Raw genomic sequence first — 24346 nt, forward strand, 5'->3', positions numbered from 1 at the left:
AAAGGATGGTCTGAAATTAAACTTTAACTAAAAGCAGTTATGATGGGTAGTTATATCCTAGGCCAGTATCTTCACTGACAAGGTCAACCTTTACCTTAACTGAGCCTATCTGTCTTTTTGCATCTATGATAACATGCTCTTGAAATGTCTGGGTAACTTGTAACTTCCCTTTTTCTGGAGCCCCTGGGGCACAACCAAATGTGGTGGGCGCCAGGACAGATGCCACAAATTCCTTCATTATCATGTTAATTGTTCCTGCACCCACCTAAGTATGTGTCCATCATTTTACTTTTTTAAAAAATATATATTTTATTGATTTTTTTACAGAGAGGAAGAGAGAGGGATAGAGAGTTAGAAACATCAATGAGAGAGAAACATCGATCAGCTGCCTCCTGCACACCTCCTACTGGGGATGTGCCCGCAACCAAGGTACATGCCCTTGACCGGAATTGAACCTGGGACCTTTCAGTCCGCAGGCCAACCTTCTAACCACTGAGCCAAACCAGTCAGGGCGATCATCATTTTACTTTTTATCCAATCCCAGGGGTTTCCCACCGACTTGCTTTATCCCACCTCCTTAATCTATCACCAATGAATTTCATGTAACCCACCTATGTCCCTCCTTTGATGGCAATGTATAAATACAAATGTAACCTGCCATTCTCCGGAGCATTATCTCAATTCGTTGAGGTTCTGCTTCCCAGCGTATGTCGACAGTTTGGCTCAAATAAACTCACAAAAATTCTTTACAGGTTTCAATGTTTTTTTTTACGTTAACAGGTTCATGGGTCGATGCTTGACCACTGAGCCAGGCCGGCCAGGCTGCTTCCATGTTGTGGCGATTATGAATAAAGCTGCTATGCACATCCATGTGCAGGTTTTTGTGTGGACATACGTTTTCAACTCATTTGGGTAAATACCAAGCAGTGTGGTTGCTGTATCGTATGGTAAGATTGCGTTTCGTTTGGTGAGAAACTGCCTGCTTTAGGTAGGTGTGGCTGCCTTAAACAAAGCACCCCAGGCTGGGCATTGGAATTAGCAGTTCCTTCTTCACAGTCGGGAGGCACACGTCTCTCTGTGGCTTCACGTGGGTGGAGAGAGAGGAGAGACAGAGGGGAAGAGTAGAGACAGGAATAGAAGAGAAAGAGAGTGTGTGTTCGCTGGTGTCTTGTTTTACGAGAATATGAGTCTATCCAATCAGGACCCCACCCTTAAGACCTTGTTTAGCCTTAATTCCCTCCACAAAGTCCCTATCTTCAAATACTAGTAGAGTCGCATTGGGGTTGAGGCTTCAACATGTGAATTTTAGGGGAACAGGAGCATTCAGTCCACAACATTGCCAAACTGCTTTCAGAGTGGCTGTCCTTCTGCATTCCCAGCAGCAGTGAGTGAGGTTCCATGCCCATTCTCCCATCATTTGGTGTTACCGTGCCTTGATTTCAGCTATTCCAATGGGTGTGTAGCGGGCTCTCGCCACTGTTTTAACCCGCAGTCCCCTCATGGTGTACGATTGAGCATCTTTCCATGTGCTTATTTTCCACCTGTAAATCTTTGGTGAGGTGTCTGTTCAGATCTTTTGTCCATTTTTAAAATTGGGTCATTTTCTTATTGTTGAATTTTAATAGTTGTTGTATTATAGTCCTTTTCCAGATATTTCTGTTGCCAACATTTTCTCCTAATCGGCTTGTCTTCTCATTCTCTTGATAGTATCCTTTGTAGAGCAGGAGTTTTAAGTTTTAATGAAGCCCATCTTATCTATTCTTTCTTTGATGGGTTGTGCCTTTGGTGCTGTATCTAAAAAGTGATTAATCAACCTTTGTTCTTTTAAGGTTTAAAAGCCACTGAGACTTGGGAGCTGCTTGTTACCACAGCATAACCTCGCCCGTCCTGACCAGTGTAGCCATTAACAACAGAAATGTTGCTTGGCCTGCAGAATCAGACTTCAGGACTGACTGTCTGAAAAGCTTTTACTCTGTCATAGTCAGGACAGTGAGGATCAGGAACTCCCTGGTAGCTGGACCGGGATACCTTTGCCACCATAGCAACAGCTCAACATTCACAAAGTGGGTCTTTGGAGCTTGGGTAGAGGCTGCAGCCAGGGCCTCCCCCGTGGAGAAGCCCCTCCCTCACTTCCTTCTTCCTGGTCTCATTAGTCAGTGCAATCAATGTCCAGAGTCCGTTTCCCACTGAGAATCTACCTGCAAGGGACCCAGGAAATGGTTGCAGCTTTCCAGCCTCACCATCCAGGGAGACATGGGAGGAGGAGTTGGGAGTGGATGCTGAGGATGCTCGGCCACGGTCAATGCAGTGGGTTGGGAAGGAGGGGCTGACTGCAGAACAAGAAGAGGCAGAGAATGAGGCTGGCAGAGATGGGCAAAGGGGAAGAGGAAGCTCAGAGCGGCAGAGAGGCCAAAGGAAAAGATGCTGAGGGGAAAGTCAGGGCAAATGTTGGCACTGGAGAGGGAGCAAAGCTGGGGACGGGATGAGAGAAGGAAGGGAAATGGATTATAGTTTGGTCCTGCTATAGTGGGTTCAATAGTGTTTCTCAAAATGCATCTCCACCTTGTTAGAAATAAGGTGAGCCCCCCAATTAAGGGGTCCTTGTAGAACACAAAACATACTCGGGAGCCAGGCAGCAGGCAAATATCTTTACTTCTACTTAGAAGGGTGCGCACACATGGTCTGGAAGCGCATGCACATGGAGCAGGCGGTTTGCTCCAGCTTATAATCCCTGACGGACATGACCTGTCCCTTGCTCTTGATTGGAGCTCAGGCTCACAGTCTTTTGCGATTGGCTAATTCAAAGGGAAGAGTTGGCCTTTGCTGTTTCAAGATGGTGGCCCCCAGGGGAGCTGCAAGTCATGCGTCCAACATGGCAGCTGCCAAGTCACACAGTCCAACATAGTGGCTGTCTAAACTGTTCTTTGACAGAAAAGATGACTTGTTTAATCTCACAATTCCCCCCTTTAATTTATTTAAACTCTTTTCTTCAAACTCGGCTGACACCCCTTGACTTTCCTGCTCTGCAGTATCTAGGAGAAGACTAACTTGCTCTTTGGTCAATGCAGTTTCAGTTAGCCCTTGGATAAGACATGGGACGATGTGACATCCCATCACTGTAGCTCCTACTCAAAGGGGTGAAGTGGACACCATTGCTCTAGTGCATTAAAGAAAGGACCCTCGGTCCCACACTTCAGCTCATGCATTACTAAAGCTGCCGATGCCTTAGGCTCAGTGACGGTCTATGTGCTGTGTTGTCAGGGATGAATGTGCAGCACTGGCCTCAACATTACACATCTTCCTCCTTTTCTGCCAGAATCCTATCCAAGGCCAACCTACTCTTCCAGGACATCCTGCTGCTGGCATCTAGCTGTTCACTATCCCTTTAGCTGCGAGTGTAGTTAACAAGCCTTTGCTGGTTCTAGAAAATATAACTAATACACCACATTCTTGTTCATTGTGGGCCACCAACACGGGACAGACTCAAACCCTGAAACAATATGATTTCTAGCCTTAAACTCCTTGGCACCCCTCCTGGAACCCCAATGGGATCTGTGTGTATATGGGGACCAAAGGAGCCCCCCGGACTCTCCTCTTCTTAGTCTGTCTGTCCATTGAAAAAGGTTTACGATATGCCAACGTGAAAGGGGTAGCCAATTGTATCAGAGCGCAAGGTCCACTCCAACTGCTGGGCAAGGCCACAGGGTCCTCCATGACACCACCAGACATCAGCACGAGGTACTGATAGTGCAGTATGATGGGCTTCTGAGGATACTCAGCCATTTACATATCTGGATAAATTTCTCATAAACTCCGAGCACTGTTCCCCCCCTTGAAAGGCAGGAGGTATAGTTTACGTCAGAGGACAGGCTGGATCGTTTTGGGGGTGGGGTGGGGGATCCTTGCTCTTTACCTCTGTTGGATGGGAACAACAGGGCAAGAGTCTTACAGGAAGCATTTCCCCAGGTGGTTTCATCCTGGTACAAGGCAAGCACACATTCCATCCTGTTACTGTCTGAGGTCCATTGAATGGGAATGGGACCACTTGGGCCTCTAGCCTTCCTGCCACACAAGCATAACAGTTGCTTTTATTTAGGGCATGTACAGAATATTTAATCCATTCCACCCAGGCATTTGTTCCCTTATATCCTACTTCTATTTGCATGGTGGTGGCAGTGGCCTAGGGGATCTTGTCCTGTGACATCTATTCTTAAATCTAGTCCTAGCCCATCTTTTGACCTAAAGGCTGAAATATCCAAGTTATTCAAGTTATCTATAATCAAGGGTAAGCATGATCCAGATTGTACACATTTCCCTTGCCAACATTGTAAGCCCCTGCAATTTGCCAGAGCCATAAAGCAAATAGAGCCCAGTACATGATGGTTATTAAGAAAGCTCACAGTTTTTAGCATCACTTTCAAGGGGATATGTCCTGGTATGGCTGTTCAAGTTGAGGTGTGTCTGCCCTTAACCCGTGTGTTATGGGTCCAACCTCACTCTGCAGTTCAAACAACAGTCTCTGTAGTAAGCAAGACAGGTAAGGTCCTTCCCAGGAGGGTTCCAACTTGCTTCCCTTCCAAGTCTTGATTAGAACAAACGTAGCCTTCCAGTGATGGTGATCAACCAGAAACTCAAGAGGAGGGCCTTGGGTCAGGAGGCCTTCTAACCTAAGAGAGATTAAAGTAGAAGAGATACCCAGTACACAGTTCTTAAGAAATTGGTCCCTAGTTTCCATTGTAGGAAGATCTTGAGGCATTCCAGGGCCTATTGGAATCACCTACAGCCAACTCTAAGTAAAAAAAAAACTTTTCCTAAAATTCAAACTCTAGGAAGGTTGTCAAACTTGAATTTACCAATAAGATTATATATTAAAGTGTATTAGTAAGGAACATAGGCCAGCAAACTTCGGTTCCTATGATTAAAAGATGGTTTGTTTTTTTATAAATATATTTTATTGATTTTTTACAGAGAGGAAGGGAGAGGGATAGAGAGTTAGAAACATCGATGAGAGAGAAACATTGATCAGCTGCCTCCTGCACACCCCCTACTGGGGACATGCCCGCAACCAAGGTACATGCCCTTGACCAGAATCGAACCTGGGACCTTTCAGTCCGCAGGCTGACGCTCTATCCACTGAGCCAAACCAGTTTTGGCAAAGATGGGTTTTTTTTATTAAATACCTGATTAATCTACACTAATAAAAGAGCAATATGCAAATTGACCATCACTTCATGACGCCCACCAGCCAATAAGGAGTGAGTATGCAAATTAACCCAACAAAGATGGAGGTGGCCCCGCCCCCCAGCCACTCCAGGTGTCTGGGCAGCATGCATGGAGGTGCAGAGGGGCCGGGCAGGGCGGGACACCTGCTATAAGGGGGAGGGCAGGGGGTGGAGGGAGCTACAGGAGCAGCTCTCCGGCTGGAGCAAAGACTGAAGGCGGCAGCCAGAGCGAAGGCCTGGGTGCCAGAGGAAAACCAGTGCCAGCAGCCAGGGGAAGGAAGGCCTATTGCACAAATCTTCATGCAACGGGCCTCTAGTATAACATAATTATTTTACTAGAAAAGAACTGACCAAAATAAGGCTTATTTTCTAACTTCATTTGTCCTTGAGTGTGGACAGCAAATGACACTAATTGGATTTCTCACATCAGCCTCCCTGAGTACTTTGACATAAGCTATTAACCCTCTGTTTAGGGAGGCAAAATACAAATCATTGACTTTTAAGTATCCATGGTTTAGGAAAGACAGAGTTTTCTAGATGGTTGCAAACTGCTGTTTTAATATTTCAGTTTCCCTGTTCTGCTTTTCCTGGCTTACTGGCCTGTATCATTTAATCAATTTCTTTTTAACATTTCTCTTTTCCTTTTTATCACATACACAACCTTCACAAATTTCACACTTCCAAATTAGCTTTCAAACCTTCCTTCTATGTCCTTCAAAAATGCATAACCATGCCTCAGACCTTCTATTAAGTATTTCTACTCTAATATTATTTCTTTCTGTCACACCTTCAGCAACTTGTACTGGCTTTTTCTTTTTCTTTTTTTTAAAATAATATATTTTATTGATTTTTTATAGAGAGGAAGGGAGAGGGACAGAGAGTTAGAAACATCGATCAGCTGCCTCCTGCACACTCCCTACTGGGTATGTGCCCGCAACCAAGGTACATGCCCTTGACTGGAATCGAACCTGGGACCCTTGAGTCCGCAGGCCGATGCTCTATCCACTGAGCCAAACTGCCTAGGGCTGGCCTTTTCTTTCTTTCTTTCTTTCTTTCTTTCTTTCTTTCTTTCTTTCTTTCTTTCTTCTTTCTTTCTTTTTTAATGTATTAGAAGTCTTCACTTTTAGAAATCTTAATTTTTCAATAATTACCAAAAAGTAAACAGTCAGCATTTCTTAGATTAACATTTATGAACACACTTTAAGTGCACTTTTACTTTTAAGAAAATATACCTTCAACAAAGTATAAGAGACCTTCTGTGTTAAAAACTAAGAGCAGGCAAATTAAAACGTGTAACATTATGTTAGTTTTCTGTTTTTGCTTTTCTTATTTTTTTTTTTTTTTTTTTTTAAATATATTTTATTGATTTTTTACAGAGAGGAAGGGAGAGGGAGAGAGAGTTAGAAACATCAATGAGAGAGAAACATCGATCAGCTGCCTCCTGCACACCCCCTACTGGGGATGTGCCCACAACCAAGGTACATGCCCTTGACCGGAATCGAACCCGGGACCCTTGAGTCCACAGGCCGATGCTCTATTCACTGAGCCAAACCGGTTAGGGCTGCTTTTCTTATTTTTATGTACATAGACATTCTGAGCCTCTTTTAACTGCTTTTCTGCACTTCTATCCTTCCAGTTCTCTACCTTGGCAGTTTTCTTGAGATGTCAGGCCAACTATTGGTGACAAAATGTAATTTTTAATATTTCTTGGCCCAACAAGTCCTCAGAGTCTGGCCCAGAGTACTTTCTCATTTGATCTTTTAGTCTTTGGTCTGGAAGCACACAAGCAAGCCATGCAGCCAACATGGTGGCTGCCAAGTCATGCAGTCTAAAATGGCGGCTGTCTAAACTGTTCTTTGACAGAAAAGACTATTTGTTTATTCTCACAACCTGGCCCCTCAGAAAGTGATCTTATTTAGAAATAGGGTCTTTGCAGATGTAGTTAGTTAAGGATCTGAAGGTGAAATCATTTTTATTTAGGGTGAGTCCTAATTCCAATGCCTGATGTCTTTTTAAAAAAATCTTTATTGTTGAAAGTATTACATATGTCCCTTCTCCCCCACCCCCATTGATTCCCTCCAACCTGCCCCCAACCCTCCCCCCAGGCCTTCACCACCCTATTGTCCCTGTCAATGGGTTATGTATATATGCATATAAAGTCTTTGGTTGATCACCTCCCCTCCCACACCCTTCCCTCCCTTCCCTCTGAGATTTGCACTCTGTTCCATGCTTCCATGTCTCTGGATCCACTCCACTCATTAGTTTACTTTGTTAATTAGATTCCACATATGAGTGAGATCATGTGATACTTGTCTTACTCTGACAGACTTATTTCACTTAGCATGATATTCTCCAAGTCCCTCCATGCTGTCTCAAAGGGTAAGAAATTCTTCTTTTTTACTGCTGCATAGTATTCCATGGTGTAAATGTACCACAGCCTTTCTATCCACTCATCTACTGATGGACATTTGAGCTGTTTCCAGACCTTAGCTACTGTAAATTGTGCTGCTATGAACATAGGGGTGCACACATTCTTTCTGATTGTGTTTTGGTTTCTTAGGCTATAGTATTTCTAGAGGTGGGATCACTTAGTCAAATGGAAGTTCCATATTTAACTTTCTGACAAAACTCCACATTGTTTTACAATTTGTCTGTATCAGTCTGCATTCCCACCAGCAGTGCACTAGGGTTCCCTTTTCTCCACATCCTCGCCAGCACTTGACGTTTGTTGATTTTTTGATGGTAGCCATTCTGACAGGTGTGAGGTGATACCTCATTGTCATTTTAATTTGCATCTCTCTGATGATCAGTGACTTTGAGCATTTTTTTCATATGGCCCTTGGCCATCTGTATGTCCACTTTGGAGAAGTATCTATTTAGGTCCTTTGTCCATTTTTATTTTATTTTATTTTTTAAAAATATATTTTATTGATTTTTTACAGAGAGGAAGGGAGAGGGATAGAGAGTTAGAAACATCGATAAGAGAGAAACATCAATCAGCTGCCTCCTGCACGCCCCCTACTGGGGATGTGCCCGCAACCAAGGTACATGCCCTTGACTGGAATCAAACCTGGGACCCTTCAGTCCACAGGCCGACGCTCTATCCACTGAGCCAAACCCGTTAGGGCGTTTGTCCATTTTTTAATTGGATTGTTTGTCTTCCTTTTGTTAAGTTGCATGAATTTCTTATATATTTTGGATATTAACCCTTTATCAGATGTACTGGAGGCCTGGTACATGAATTCATGCATGGGTGGGATCCGGCTGGCCGGCCCTGATAGGGCTGGGCCGGCTGGGGGGAGGGGACGCAGGATTTTGGCTGGCCGGCCCCGCCCCCTGGTTAAACTCCGGTTGAACTCCCGGTCGAGGGAACAATTTGCATATTACCCTTTTATTATATAGGGTTATTTACTATGCTAGAGACCTGGATTCATGCACTGGTGGGGTCCCTTGGCCTGGCCTGCTGAGATTGGAATTATTTTTTTAGTTTCTCTTTCTGAGAATTCATTAATGGTGTATAAAGGAGCCATTGATTTTTGGGTGTTGATTTTGTATCCTGCTACATTGCTGAATTCATGTATTAAATCTAGTAGTTTTTGGTGGAGTCTTAAGGGGTTTCTATGTGCAGGCTGAAACCTGCCCGGTGCACAGATTTGTCCAGGGCATGTCAGTCTTGTCTCTCCCTGTCCCCATCATCAGGACCCCAGCAGCAAGCCAACCTACCGGTTGGAGCGTCTGCCCCCTGGTGGTCAGTGTGCATCATAGCGACCAGTCAAACAGTTGGACACTTAGCATATAAGGCTTTGATTATATAGGTTCATTGTCAAATATGTTCTCCCATACAGTGGGCTCCCTTTCGTTTTATTGATGGTTTCATTTGCTGTGCAGAAGCTTTTATTTTGATGTACTCCCATGTGTTTATTTTCTCCCTAGTTTCCTTTGCCCTAGGAGATATATCTGTAAACATATTGCTACAAGAGATGTCTGAGATTTAGCTGCCTATGGTTTCTTCTAGGATTTTTATGGTTTCACAACTTACATTTAAGTCTTTCATCCACTTTGAATTTATTCCTATGTATGGTGTAAGTTGGTCTTCTAGTATCATTTTTTTTTGCATATATCTGTTCAATTTTCCCAGCACCACTGATTGAAGATACTGTCTTGATTCCATTGTATGCTTTTGCCTCCTTTGTCAAATATTAATTGAACGTGATGACTTGGGTTGATTTCTGGGGTCTCTGTTCTGTTCCTTTGATCTATATGCCTGTTCTTGTGCCAGTACCAGGCTGTTTTGATTACGGTGGCTTTATAGTATAACTTGAGATCTGGTATTATGATTCCTCCAACTTTGTTCTTTTTTCTCAAGATTGCTTCAGCTATTCAGGGTCTTTTTTGGTTCCATATACATTTTTGGAGTATTTGTTCTAGATCTGTGAAATATGCTCTTGGTATATTAATAGGGATTGCATTGAATCTGTAGGTTGTCTTGGGTAGTATGGACATTTTAATGATGTTGATTCTACCAATCCATGAACACGGTATATTCTTCCACTTGTTTATGTCTTTTTCTCTCTCTCTTTTTTAATGTCCTTTAGTTTTCCAAGTACAAGTCTTTTGCCTCCTTGGTTAAGTTTATTCCTAAGTATCTTAATTTTTTTGTTGCAATGGTAAGTGGAATTATTTTTTTAGTTTCTCTTTCTGAGAATTCATTAATGGTGTATAAAGGAGCCATTGATTTTTGGGTGTTGATTTTGTATCCTGCTACATTGCTGAATTCATGTATTAAATCTAGTAGTTTCTGGTGGAGTCTTAAGGGGTTTCTATGTGCAATATCATGTCATCTGTGAATAATGAGAGTTTTACTTCCCCCTTTCCAATTTGGATGCCTTTTATTTCTTCTTCTTGTCTGATCTCTATGGCTAGGACTTCCAGTACTATCTATAATAATAAAAGCATAATATGCAAATCGACTGAACTACCAAACAGCAAGAACGACTGTTCGGATGACCTTGCGGATGACCATGCTATGACATGCACTGGCGCCAGGCCAGCTAAGGCAGGTGTGATGCAATTAGTTGGGGGACCCGCCATCACCCCAGGATCGCCTCACAGGGGGAGGCCCAGGCCACCAGCTGGTGGGGTGATTGATGGGGGGCAGAGGAGGCTCTACAATCACCCCAAAGAGGGAGGCCCAGGCCATCCTCTGCGTGGCAATCGATAGCTGAGCCCTGGCCAGGTGGGTGGGGCCTCCCTCTGCTGGGCGATCAATCGTGGAGCCCTGTGATCAATCACCCCACAGAAGAAGGCCCAGACCAGCCAAGCAACCTCACCCCACGCCTGTCGCCTGCAGAGAGAGGCAAGTGGTGGGAGGAGAGGGGTGGCAGCACTGCACAGATGGCAAGCAGTGGTAAAGGCAGGGTTGGGGCCAGCTGCTGGCAGCCTGGGAAAGGAAAGTCCCGATAGGCCCTGATCACCGGCCAGGCCTATGGACCCTACTCAAGGGGTCCCGGATTGCGAGAGGGCACAGGCCGAGCTGAGGGACACCTCCCTACCCCCGTGTACAATTTCATGCACCAGTCCTCTAGTGTTGAATAAGAGTGGTGAAAGCAGACATCCCTGTCTTGTTCTTAGGGAAAATGGTTTTGGTTTTTGCCTCTTGAATATGATGTCAGTTTTAGGTTTGTCATATATGGCCTTTATCATGTTGAAATATGCTCCCTCTATTCCCACTTTGCTGAGAGTTGATTTGTGAATATTGTACCATCCCTGGAATAAATCCCACTTGGTCATGGTGTATGATCTTTTTAATATGTTGCTGGATGCGATTTGCTAATATTTTGTTGAGGATTCTAGCATCTATGTTCATCAGGGAGATTGGCCTGTAATTCTCTTTCTTTGTGGTGTCTTTATCTGGTTTTGGAATTAGGGTAATGCTGTCCTCATAGAAAGAGCTTGGAAGTGTGCCTTCCTCTTGGAGTTTCTGGGATAGTCTGAGGAGGAGGGGTGTCAGTTCTTCTTTGAAGGTTTGGTAAAGGTCCCTGAGCCTGGTGTCTTTGTGAGAAGAGGAGAGGACACAGAGACATGGAAAACGGCCATGCAAAGTCAGAGGGAATATAGTGAAGGGATTGATTATTCCCAGGCCAAGCGATGCCAGGGGCCTCCTGACCGGGAGTCTCGGCAGGCGCGGGCCCTGCGGCATCTTCATTTCAGACTTCTGGCCTCCAGAATCCTGGGAGAGTGTGTGTCATTTGTTTGAAGCCAGCCAATTTGTGTTAGCTTGTTACAGCAACACAGAAGAGGAATATACTGGCCCAGAGGCTGGCATAAAGGGAGGGCACGCTGGAGCAGGCCTGGGTAGCCTGGAGGTAAAGAGGATGTGAAGGACACCCCAGGGGAGGTTGTGGAGCTCATCAGAGCCCAAGAATGTCCCATCAGCCTTGGGGCAGAGCCCTGACAGGGCCAGGGGTCTTGGACCCTGGGGGATGGGGTGGGGTTTGCATGTGAGGCTGGGTCATCCTGCTGCTGGTGGCAGGGGGCCAGCTGGAATGGATCAGGGCTACCTCCAGACCTCCAGCCTCTGCCTCCTCTGGCTTCTACCTCTCAACGCCTGTCAGCATTCCCCACCTGGCTGTGTGACTATGGGCAAGTCATGCCTCCCTGGGCTCCGGCGGGCACTGGGAAGATAAGGCTGCATACGTTTTGAGTGTGTAACAGGGCGAGGGGCTGTGGTCACCATCATGGAGCCCTGCACCATCATGGGGAAGGGTTGGGGACACAACGGGGTCAGGGACCCAGGTGAGCAGGGACCACCTGCCAGCTTGTGAGAATTTAGGGGAAACTGAGGAAGCCATCCAGAGCCCTGGCTTCCCAGGCCTGGGAAAGTTGAAAGGGAGCAGAATGTTTCCTTCCCCCATCCCTGAGGGCTGAGTCAGGGGTCCTCACAATGGGGTTCAGTATCCTGGTTCATCCTGCCACCTGTTTTTGCGAACAGTTGTATTGGCACCAGCTATACTCATTAAGTTATGTGCCAGCTCTGGTGGCCTTCATGCCTTGCTGGTGGGCCCAGCAGGCACAGCAGGCTCCGTGGGACCTGCAGAGCCGGAAATGATTGCCCTCTGACCCTTTGCAGCAGCATGCTGACCTCTGATAGAATGGACACGCTGAAGTGCAAGGGGGTTGAGCTATTGAGCATAAGCTGGGCTGTCCTGGAAAAGACCAGGAATGTCGCTGCTAGGGGCACCCTGGCTTCTGCCTCTGTAGGTGGCATCTGTGGCTGTGGTCGTCAGTCCTGAGGTGGCATAGAGGCCGCCATGAGAGTGACTGGTCAGAGGTACCACGGGGCCACAGGCCTGACCGGACTGGAATAGATGCTTGAAACCCACAAAGTCGAGTTCACTGTTAGAAGCACCCGGTGGGGCCAGCCGTCTGACACTCAGCTGTGCTGACACAGGTCCTTTTCTCCTGTCCCTGTTATGCATTCAAAAGAACAGCTCTGCCTTTGGCCTGGAATCTCATGGCACCTGGGACCATTTCCGCTGTTGCCGGTAGTGCCTGTATCGTACACCAGGTGGCACTGTTCACCCAGTGTTGGGGCAGATTTGAAAGCCTTTCCACATTTTTATAAAGCACTGGTGACAATCAAAATGGCCAGGGGACGTATCACCCGAGTCTGGGAAATCCTCGCAGAACACTGGCCATGCGCTTCCCTGCGAGTGTGGCCTCGTGAGAAGGTCTCAGCGACCCAAAGGCCAGTCTCTGCCCTGCCTCCTACTAGCCTCCTCCCCTCATAAATCAGGAGCTAGTACTGTCTTGAAAAAAAAAAGTTTTAATCATCATCTTCATTGATAAAATAGACTCCCATGCAGTATATACCTTCCACATAAATTTAAGGTTCTTCTTTTAAAAAAGTATGGGAGCCCAACTGGCATGGCTCAGTGGTTGAGCATTGACCTATGAACCAGGAGGTCATGGTTCGATTCCCCATCCCCAGTGTGGGATGTGCAGGAGGCAGCCAATCAATGATTTTTTCTCATCATTAATGTTTCTATCTCTCCCTCCCTCTCCCTTCCTCTGTGCAATAAAACTTTTTTTTTAAAAGTATGGGATAGAAAACTGTTGCTATTTAACAAAGTAAATGCCTTTAAATGCACCAAGACCTTCAAATTATATTCAAGTGAAAAGATTATGAATAAATTAACTCAACTTATTTGTTTATAAAATAATTATTTTTAAGTAATGTTTTATAATAGAGTTGCCTCAATGAACTGCCTCAGGCTTAATCTCAACTCTGTAGCTTATTTTCGTTAATTCCAACTTGGGATAAAAACAATATGAATGGGCTGCGGGCTTGGACGCGGAGTCTGCGCCATCTTGATCCGGAAAGTGGAGCTTATCTGAAGCCTGAGAATCCACAACGGCGGCACCCCAGGAACAGATGCGAGCCCCAGAACAACGCTCCCCAACTGGCGCAAGCACACGGGTTCAGAGGAGCTCTACACTCCACCACGGAAAGGTCAGATTTCGCCTGGGATAAGGTGAGGTCTCTGGTCCCGGCGGGAGAGAGGAACGCGCGTTTTGCGGGAGCTGGAGGACCAGGGAAGTCTGTGCCTAGAAAAATCCGTGGCTGTAGGGGCTGGCGTGATCTGTGACTGTGGAAAGGGGTCCTCAGAGCTGCTAAGAGAAGGGCACTCTAAAAAGCAACCCATTTTGATCTGAAGTGCAGGGACACCCTAAGAATTTCAGGCAGTCCAGACTTACGCGCAGCCCGTGCGCTCCCTGGGTGCCTGGGCTTACTCGCAGTCCCGGAATTCGCACACTTGGGCGTTTTCCTCTTCAAATCCTTGCATCTGATTACTAAGCCCAATACATAGGATCACCCAGTTGGAGACACCCTGGGAGACTGCAGGGGAAGGTTGTTTTTCTGGAACCTGGGGATCGGAGCGGGGAGTGACCATCAGAGAGCCAGCTCTGAGGCAGCCCACTCCCACAGGCCCGTGGCGAGTGCCACAGGGAAAGAAGGCTCTAACACTGCCTAGAGAGGCCATAGATAGACCCGGAAGTCAATCCAGAAACACTGCCACCCAGGGGCTGAATCACAAATTGACTCTTGTGTAATCAAAAATAAAGGAATACGAGAAATTAAGACACACCGCCTGCTTAAAATCAGAAATGGCTTACAACACCGAAGAGCAGTGGATCGCAGGGAACTGCAATACTGTCTGGACTGAGAAACAGGCGTGCCAAACAGAAAAACAGAGGAAGTGAATGACCTTCACTACTCCACATTTTATTTTTACCTTTTATTTTTTTTATTTTTTTTATTTTTTTTAAATTTTCATTTTTTGCATCTTTTAATCAAGAAACTTTTTTTTCTTTTTTCATCACTTGATTTTACCTTTTTAATGATTACATTTTTATTTTCAATCCGTATTATTACTACTGCTATTTTATCTTTTTTTTTTTTTAAAGTGTCATTTTATTTTCTCTTCATTTTATTTTGGGATTAGGGTTCTACATTCTATTTTTTATCTTTCCTTTAGCATCGTTTTACTCTATCTCAACTCTACCTTTAGGCCATCACTCTCTTCCTAACCTCCCCCTTTTCAGTGTCCTGTTTGTCTTACCCTTTTACTGCTTTAGATTTTCCCTATTCTTTCTGTTTACCCCTTGTTAAAATTTCACTCTACTTACATATCTAATCTCCAATCCCCTGCTCCAAGTCCACATACACCTTTCCCTTCGCTGTCTGAGTTATCCATAAACTTGTCCTTATCTCTGTCCTTTTGTTGTTGTTTGCTTGAATGTAGATTATATCCAATTTTTATGCTTTTTTTGTGAGATTGTTTTGCTTATTCTTCTTTTATTTATTTTTTTGTTTGTTTTGTGCTTCAGCTTTCCCTTGCCTCACTCCATATTAGTTGGTGTTGTAGTTTGTACTAATCCCCAGGCACTTGTTGCTGGCATTTGCTGGGATTAGTGATTGTTCTATTGGAGTTTTATCCCCAATATATATAGTCTGTTCCCCTTTCTCTCTTAGTCAATTTCTTGTCTCTCTTACTTTTTTTTTTCTCTTTACTTTCCCTTTTCCCAATTTCATTTTCACACTCCTTTTTTCTTTTTTTTTTTTTTCTTTCTTTTTTCCTCTTCTTCTTTCTCTTCTATCACCTAATTTGCCTTTCTCTGGTGGTCACCTTTATTGGAGGTTATTAATATCGTGAATACATTCCTGTTCAGTGCCTTGTGAGTTGTACCTGGTAGTGCTGTATTTTGTGCCTTTAAATCAACCCAGGAGAGAGAGAACTACATAACCAGACACCCAGAGAAGAGAGACCATGGGGAGACAAAGAAGCAGCCCGCATATGAAAGAAAAGCAGGCATCACCAGAAAAGGAAGTAAACGAAATGGAGGCAAGCAACCTTCCAGAAAAAGAATTCAGAGAAATGGTCATAAGGTGGCTGAAAAGAATGGAAGACAAATTCGACAATATGAGCAAGAACCAAGAGGAAATGAAGAAGAACCAAGAAGAAATGAAAAATGACATCGCTGCTGTAAAGAACTCAATAGAAAGCATCAAGAGTAGACTAGAAGAAGCAGAGGACCGCATCAGTGAGCTAGAAGACAAGATGGAAAAAAATACCCAAGAAAAGCAACTTCTAGAAAAAAAAATTAAAAGGCAGGAGGAGAGTCTAAGGGAACTTTGGGACAACACGAAACAAAACAACATCCGCATAATAGGGGTTCCAGAAGGAAAGGAAGCTGAGCAAGGAATAGAAAACCTCTTTGAAGAAATAATGACAGAAAATTTCCCAGATATAGGGAAGAAAAAACCCACACAAATCCAAGAAGCTCACAGAGTCCCAAGCAAAATGAACCCCAAAAGACCGACGCCAAGGCACATTATAATTAAATTGGCAAACACCAACGACAAAGTAAGAATCTTAAAAGCAGCAAGAGAGAGACAGAAAGTTACATACAAAGGAACCCCCATCAGACTAGCAACTGATTTCTCAACAGAAACTCATCAGGCCAGAAGGGAATGGAATGAAATATACAAAGTCATGCAAAGGAAGGGGCTGAATCCAAGAATACTGTACCCAGCAAGGCTGTCAATCAAAATTGAAGGTGAAATCAGGAGCTTCACAGACAAAAAAGGACTAAGGGAATTTATTACCACCAAACCAGCAATGCAAGAAATGCTAAAGGGTCTACTGTAAAAAAAAAAAAAAAAAGAAAGAAAGAAAGAAACAGGAAGCGAAGAAGTAACACAGGGGTAAAGAATAGGAATGGCGACAAATAAGTACCTATCAATAATAACTTTAAATGTAAATGGATTAAATGCCCCAATCAAAAGACATAGGGTAACAGATTGGATAAGAAAACACGACCCATATATCTGCTGTCTACAAGAAACCCACCTCAGAAAAAAAGACGCACACAGACTGAGGGTGAAGGGATGGAAAAAGGTTTTCCAGGCAAATGGAACTGAAAAAAAAGCTGGGGTAGCAATACTTATTTCTGACAAATTAGATCTCAAACTGAAGGACATAACAAGAGATAAGGAAGGCCATTTCATAATACTAAAGGGAGCAATCCAACAAGAAGAAATAACTCTGGTAAACATATATGCACCCAATACAGGAGCACCCAAATACATAAAAAAACTCCTGGAAGATATCAAGGGAGACATTGACAGCAATACAATCATAGTAGGAGACTTTAATACCCCACTATCACCACTGGACAAATCCTCTAAACAAAACATCAGCAAAGAAACATCAATCCTAAATGACTCACTAGACCAGATGGAATTAATTGACATCTTCAGAACATTTCACCCCAAAGCCACAGAATATACATTCTTCTCAAGCGCACATGGGTCATTTTCAAAGATAGACCATATGTTGGGACATAGGCAAAGTCTCTTCAAATTCAAGAAGATAGAAATCATATCAAGCATCTTCTCAGACCACAGTGGCATAAAACTGGAAATCAACTACAATAAAAACAACCCAAAGAAATCAAACACATGGAGACTAAACAGCATGCTATTAAACCATGACTGGGTTACCAGAGAGATCAAAGAAGAAATAAAAAACATCATGACAACAAATGACAATGAAAACACTACAATCCAAAATCTATGGGACACAGCGAAAGCAGTCTTGAGAGGGAAGTTCATAGCTCTACAAGCCTACTGCAAAAAACAAGAAACAGGGGTAATAAATTACCTAACCCAACAACTCAAAGAGTTAGAAAAAGAGCAACAAGAAAAGCCCAGTGTAAGCAGAAGGAAGGAAATAATAAAGATCAGAGCACAGATAAACGACATAGAGACCAAAGAAACAATACAAAAGATCAACAAAACCAAGAGCTGGTTCTTTGAAAGGATAAACAAGATTGATGAACCTCTAGCCAGGCTCACCAAGAAGCAAAGGGAGAGGACCCAAATAAACAAGATCAGAAATGAAAGAGGTGAAATAACAACAGATCCCGCCGAAATACAAAGGATTGTTAAAAAATACTACGAACAACTCTATTCCAACAAACTGGACAACCTGGAGGAAATGGACATATTCCTAGAAAAATATAACCTTCCAAAACTCAATCAGGAAGAATCTAAACAGCTCAACATGCCAGTAACTATGGAAGAAATTGAAGCAGTCATCAAAGAGCTTCCGGCAAACAAAAGCCCGGGGCCAGACGGCTTCACAGGAGAGTTCTACCAAACATTCAAGGAAGAACTAAAACCTATCCTCCTCAGACTATTCCAAAAAATTCAAGAGGAAGGAACACTTCCAAGCTCCTTCTATGAAGCCAGCATCACCCTAATACCAAAACCAGATAAAGACAACACAATGAAAGAGAATTACAGGCCAATATCCCTCATGAATGTAGATGCCAAAATCCTCAACAAAATTCTAGCAAATAGGATCCAGCAGTACATCAGAAAGATCATACACCATGACCAAGTAGGGTTTATCCCAGGAATGCAAGGATGGTTCAATATCCGCAAATCAATAAATGTGATACATCACATAAACAAATTGAGAGATAAAAATCACATAGTCATATCAATTGATGCAGAAAAAGCATTTGACAAAATCCAACACCCTTTCTTGATAAAAACTCTCAACAAGGTGGGAATAGAAGGATCATACCTCAACATCATAAAAGCTATATATGATAAACCCACAGCTAACATCATACTCAATGGGCAAAAACTAAAACCATTTCCCCTAAGAACAGGAACAAGACAGGGATGCCCACTCTCACCACTCCTGTTTGACATAGTACTGGAAGTATTAGCCACTGCAATTAGACAAGAAGAAGAAATAAAAGGCATCCAAATTGGAAAAGAAGAAGTAAAGCTGTCCTTATTTGCAGATGACATGATATTGTACATAAAAAACCCGAAAGACTCCATCAAAAAACTAACAGACTTAATAAATGAATTCAGCAATGTAGCAGGATACAAAATTAACACCAAGAAATCTATGGCATTTCTATACACCAACAATGAACTTACAGAAAGAGAGACTAAAAAAGCAATCCCATTTTCCATCGCACCAAAAAAATTAAAATACTTAGGAATAAACCTAACCAAGGAAGTAAAAGACCTATATGCGGAAAACTACAGGACACTGAAAAAAGAGATAGAGGAAGAGGTAAACAGATGGAAGAACATACCATGTTCATGGATTGGTAGAATCAACATCATTAAAATGTCCATACTACCCAAAGCAATCTATAGATTCAATGCACTCCCCATTAAAATACCAACGGCGTATTTCACAGACCTAGAAAGAACTCTCCAAAAATTCATCTGGAATAAAAAAAGACCCCGAATAGCCACAGCAATCCTGAGAAAGAAGAATAAAGTAGGAGGGATCTCAATACCAGATTTCAAGCTGTATTACAAAGCCACTGTCATCAAAACAGCCTGGTACTGGCACAAGAACAGACATATAGATCAATGGAACAGAATAGAGAATCCAGATATCGACCCAAACCAATATGCGCATTTAATATTTGACAAAGGAGGCATGAGCATACAATGGAGTCAAGACAGTCTCTTTAATAAATGGTGTTGGGAAAATTGGACAGATACATGCAAAAAAATGAAACTAGATCACCAACTTACACCATACACAAAAATAAACTCAAAATGGGTACAGGACTTAAATATAAGACGGGAAACCATAAAAATACTAGAGGAATCCACAGGCAGCAAAATCTCAGACATATGCCAAAAGAACTTTTTCAGTGATACTGCCCCTAGGGCAATGGAAGCCAAACAGAAAATAAACAAATGGGACTACATCAAAATAAAAAGCTTTTGCACAGCAAAAGAAACCATCAACAAAACAACAAGAAACCCCACTGTATGGGAGAACATATTTGCAAATGGTATCACTGATAAAGGTTTAATTTCCAACATCTACAGGCAGCTTATACAACTTAATAAAAGGAAGATAAATGATCCAATAAAAAAATGGGCAACGGACCTAAATAGAAGCTTTTCGAAAGAAGACAGAAGGAAGGCCAAGAGACACATGAAAACATGCTCAAAGTCACTAATTATCCGAGAGATGCAAATCAAAACAACAATGCGATACCATCTCACACCTGTCAGAATGGCTATCATCAACAAATCAACAAACGACAAGTGTTGGCGAGGATGCGGAGAAAAAGGAACCCTCGTGCACTGCTGGTGGGAATGCAGACTGGTGCAGCCACTGTGGAGAACAGTATGGAGTTTCCTCAAAAAACTGAAAATGGAACTCCCATTTGACCCAGTAATCCCACTCCTAGGAATATATCCTAAGAAACCAGAAACACCAATCAGAAAGGATATATGCACCCCTATGTTCATAGCAGCACAATTTACAATAGCTAAGATTTGGAAACAGCCTAGGTGCCCATCAGCAGATGACTGGATCAGAAAACTATGGTACATCTACACAATGGAATACTATGCTGCCGTAAAAAAGAAGGAATTACTACCATTTGTAGGCACTTGGATGGAATTAGAGAACATTATGCTAAGTGAAATAAGCCAGTCAATGAAAGAAAAATACCACATGATCCCACTCATTTGGGGATAATGAAAAACATTATAAACTGATGAACAAAAAGATAGTTACAGAGGCAGTAAAGCATCAAACAGACTGTCAAATTACAGTGGTAAGGTTAGGGAGAGGTGGGGGAAATAAGAGATCAACTGAAGGACTTATATGCATGTATATAAGAGTAACCAACGGATGCAAAACATTGGGGGGTGAGGGCATGTATGGGAGTGGGGTGGGGGTGGGGGGCAATGGTAAGATATGTACACATATAATACCTTAATAAAAATTTGAAAAAAAAAAAAAAACAATATGAATGAATGTGCCATCAAATTAAGGGATACTTTCCACAAAAACAGTAGAGTAGATAAAAAATAAAATAAAAACTGCCATTTATTTATGAAATATTAAGGCCTCTGAATGAGAAAACAATGAATTTAATGTTCAGGTCAAAACCTTTTCTATTCCATCAGCCCCATCAGCCCCAGTCCTCCACTTCAGATAAAAAAATTCCAAAAAACAGTTTTGAGTTTTACCAATATATGAAATTATACATAAAACTTGCCATGTAAGTATTTATCAAATTATATAGTTAAAAGTAAATTTTCTATTGTGCTAATTTTAATATGTATTTAATATAAATGAGTATAATATGTTTAATCATATCTGACACTTTTATCCTTTTATTTTACAATCACCAGAATGTAAGAAAAATTTGGATTTTAATTGAAGTTAAAGCACATTTCTATTTCTGGTGGCTTTTTAACATTTACATACTGAATATACACTGAGTGGCCAGATTATTATGATCTCTGAATGCATAATAATCTGGCCACTCAGTATATATATACTGGAGGACCGGTGCACGAAATTCGTGCATTGGGGGGGGGGTGTCCCTCAGCCCAGCCTGCACCCTCTCCAATCTGGGACCCCTCAAAGGATGTCCTACTGCCGGTTTACAGGGATCGGGCCTAAACCGGCAGTTGGACATCCCTCTCGCAATCCAGGACTGCTGGTTCTTAACCGCTCACCTGCCTGCCTGATTGCCCCTAACCACTCTGCCTGCTGGCCAGCTCACTCCCAACTGACCCCCGCCGCCAGACTGATCACCCCCAACAGCCCCCCGTGCCAGTGTGCTTGCCCCCAACTGCCTCCTCTGCCGCCTGCTCACCCCCAACTGCCCCCCTGCTGGCCTGCTCACTCCAAACTGCTCCCCCCTGCCATCCTGATCACCTCCAACTGACCCCCACTGATGGGGTGAGGGCTGAGGGTTGTTTTCAGGCTGGCCACACCCCCTTCAGGGTGGAGGTCCCCAATGGGATGCCTGGCCAGCCTGGGTGAGGGGCTGATGGATGTTTGCAGGCTGGCCAGGCCCCTCAGCAGGGACCCTCACCCCATGAGAATGTGGCCAGCCTGGGTGAGGAGCTGAGGGCTGTTTTCAGACTGGCCATGCCCCCTGGCGATCCAAGCTCCCAGCCCCTCCTTTTTTTCTTTTTTTTTAAATTTAATAAATCTTTATTGTTCAGATTATTACAATTGTTTCTCCTTTTCCCCCCCATAGCTTGCCTCCACCCGGATCCCACCCCACCCTTTGCCCTAAACCCCCCCACACACTGTCCTCATCCATACGTGTACAATTTTTGTCCAGTCTCTTCCTGCACCGCCCATACCCCTTTCCCCCTGAGAATTATCAGTCCACTCCCTTTCTATGCCCCTGATTCTATTATATTCACCAGTTATTCTGTTCCTCAGGTTTTTAATTCACTTGATTTTTAGGTTCATTTGTTGATAGATATGTATTTGTTGTTCATAATTATTCTCTTTACTTTTTTCTTCTTCCTCTTCTTAAAGAATACCTTTCAGCATTTCATATAATACTGGTTTGGTGGTGATGAACTCCTTTAGCTTTTTCTTATCTGTGAAGCTCTTTATCTGACCTTCCATTCTGAATAATACCGTGTTTCCCCGAAAATAAAACATCCTCCGAAAATAAGACCTACTTACATATTTCCTTCTGAGTGAAATATAAGGCATCCCTCGAAAATAAGGCCCCCAGGCTCTGTCTCAGAATGAAAATTAATTTACCATAAACTGGTCGCTAGGGCCGCCCCAACTGGCATCTAGCAACCAGTGATGTTACGCAGAGTCCTGGCGTCACTGCTGTGTGGAGGCGGAGCGGAGGTCGGAGTGAGCGGTGAGCGCGGGGCGGGAGAGAGGAGGAGACTTTCGCAGATGCATGTAGAAAAACAGGAGGATTAGAGCGGATGGGATGCGGCGAAGGTGGTGAGTGCTGGTCTGTCTCTGGTGACACTACCTGATGCTCGTGGCTGCCTTCATGATGACTGAAGGTTCTCAGTCAGTGGCAGACCCTGCTCCAGCCCAGATCCAGGCCCCAGCAAGCCCAGTGACAGTCCCCAGGCAGGCCCCAGGGGGTAAATGTCTGATAAAGGGGTAGGGGGGATGTCTGGTGAAGGTGTTCAGTGGCACAGGGGTGGGGGGAGGGGGATCACTTAAAATGACACAGGGGGGATCAGAGGGGACAATCAAAATGACACAGGAGGATCAAAAGGGGTTACTAAAATGGTAATCCCCCCTCTGATTCTCCTGTGCCATTTTGATTCCCCCCTCTGATCCCCCCTGTGTCATTTTGAGTGATCCCCCTCCCCCCACCTTGATACCCCAATTCCTTTTTTTTACCCCTAGAAATGAGCGCAAAAAGAAAAAGCTGCTCCGTGGAGTACAAGAAAGGAATCGTGGAAGACTCTTGGGGCCAAAACCTTACTGCTTTCTGCAAAGAGAAGATGTTGAGTATCCGATTGGTCCGAAAATGGCGAGCAGAGTATGGTAACCTCATTGAACAAGTGGACAAGGGAAATGCTAAAAAGCGCAAGTGTGGATCAGGTCGGCAACCATTATTTTCCGAGCTGGAAGGCCTGATCTGTGAATGGGTTGTTGACAGGAGAGCAAAGGCTTTGGTTGTGAATAGGGCTCAGATTCAAGAATTTGCCCTTGCAATGGCACCACAGTTTGACATAGCCCCCGAAGACTTCAAAGCATCACAACACTGGCTGGATAATTTCCTTCAGCGAAGTGAACTGTCTTTAAGAAGATCTACAACATTGTTTAGGTTGGAACATACTCAAGTTATTAAGCGAGCACTTGCATTCAAGTCCTTTATTGATGATGCTGACTTCTCTAAATACAATCTTTCCAACATGATTGCTATGGATGAAACTGCAGTGTTTATGGGCCAATCATCTCAAACAACGATTGAACAGCGGGGTGCCTCCTTAGCGTACATTCCCTCCACTGCTTACAAAAGTGCACGTGTTTCCTGTATTTTGGCAATTCGTCTGGATGGCACTAAAATCCCACCTTTAATCATTTCTAAGGGCAAGAAGGAAAAGATTGAACGTGTATGGGGCGTTTTTATTCTTGAAACTGAAAAAGCCTGGGCCACACAAGCAGTTATAAGGAAGTGGGTCGATTTAATGCTGCCGCTTGTTATGTGAGGGAGCCAAAGAGGTCTGCTAGTCTGGGATGCAGCCAGCACTCACCGCGCTAAAGACATGAAGACATTTCTTCACGAAAGAAAAATAGATCAGATAATGATTCCCGCAGGAATGACGGCCTATCTCCAGACTCTTGATATTGCAATAAACAAGCCATTCAAAGACAATTTGCGCATGGAAATTAATGACTACATTGAAAATAGAATGGAGAGAAATCAGTGTGGAAACTTTGTGAAACCTAAACTGCAAGAAGTTGTGACTTGGGTGAAGAATTCATGGGAGAAAATCACTGACAGTTGCATTGCAAATGCACTGCGAGCAGGCTACCTTGACAAGAAGTACTCATTTAAAGACAGTGCTATTGCTAAACATGAGAGATTTGGTCCACTGATTCTGAAAGAAATGGAGTCACAAGAAATTCACCAGGAAATTCAGGAATTGGATTGTTATGATGATGTTCCAGAAGATGATGACATGATTGTCATTGAATAAATGAGTAAATTCTTGATACTGTAGGATTCACAGTTTGTCTGGTTTGTGTTGACAA

Source organism: Plecotus auritus (assembly GCF_963455305.1).
Source record: "Plecotus auritus genome assembly, chromosome: 7".
In the NCBI taxonomy this organism is placed as follows: Eukaryota; Metazoa; Chordata; class Mammalia; order Chiroptera; family Vespertilionidae; genus Plecotus; species Plecotus auritus.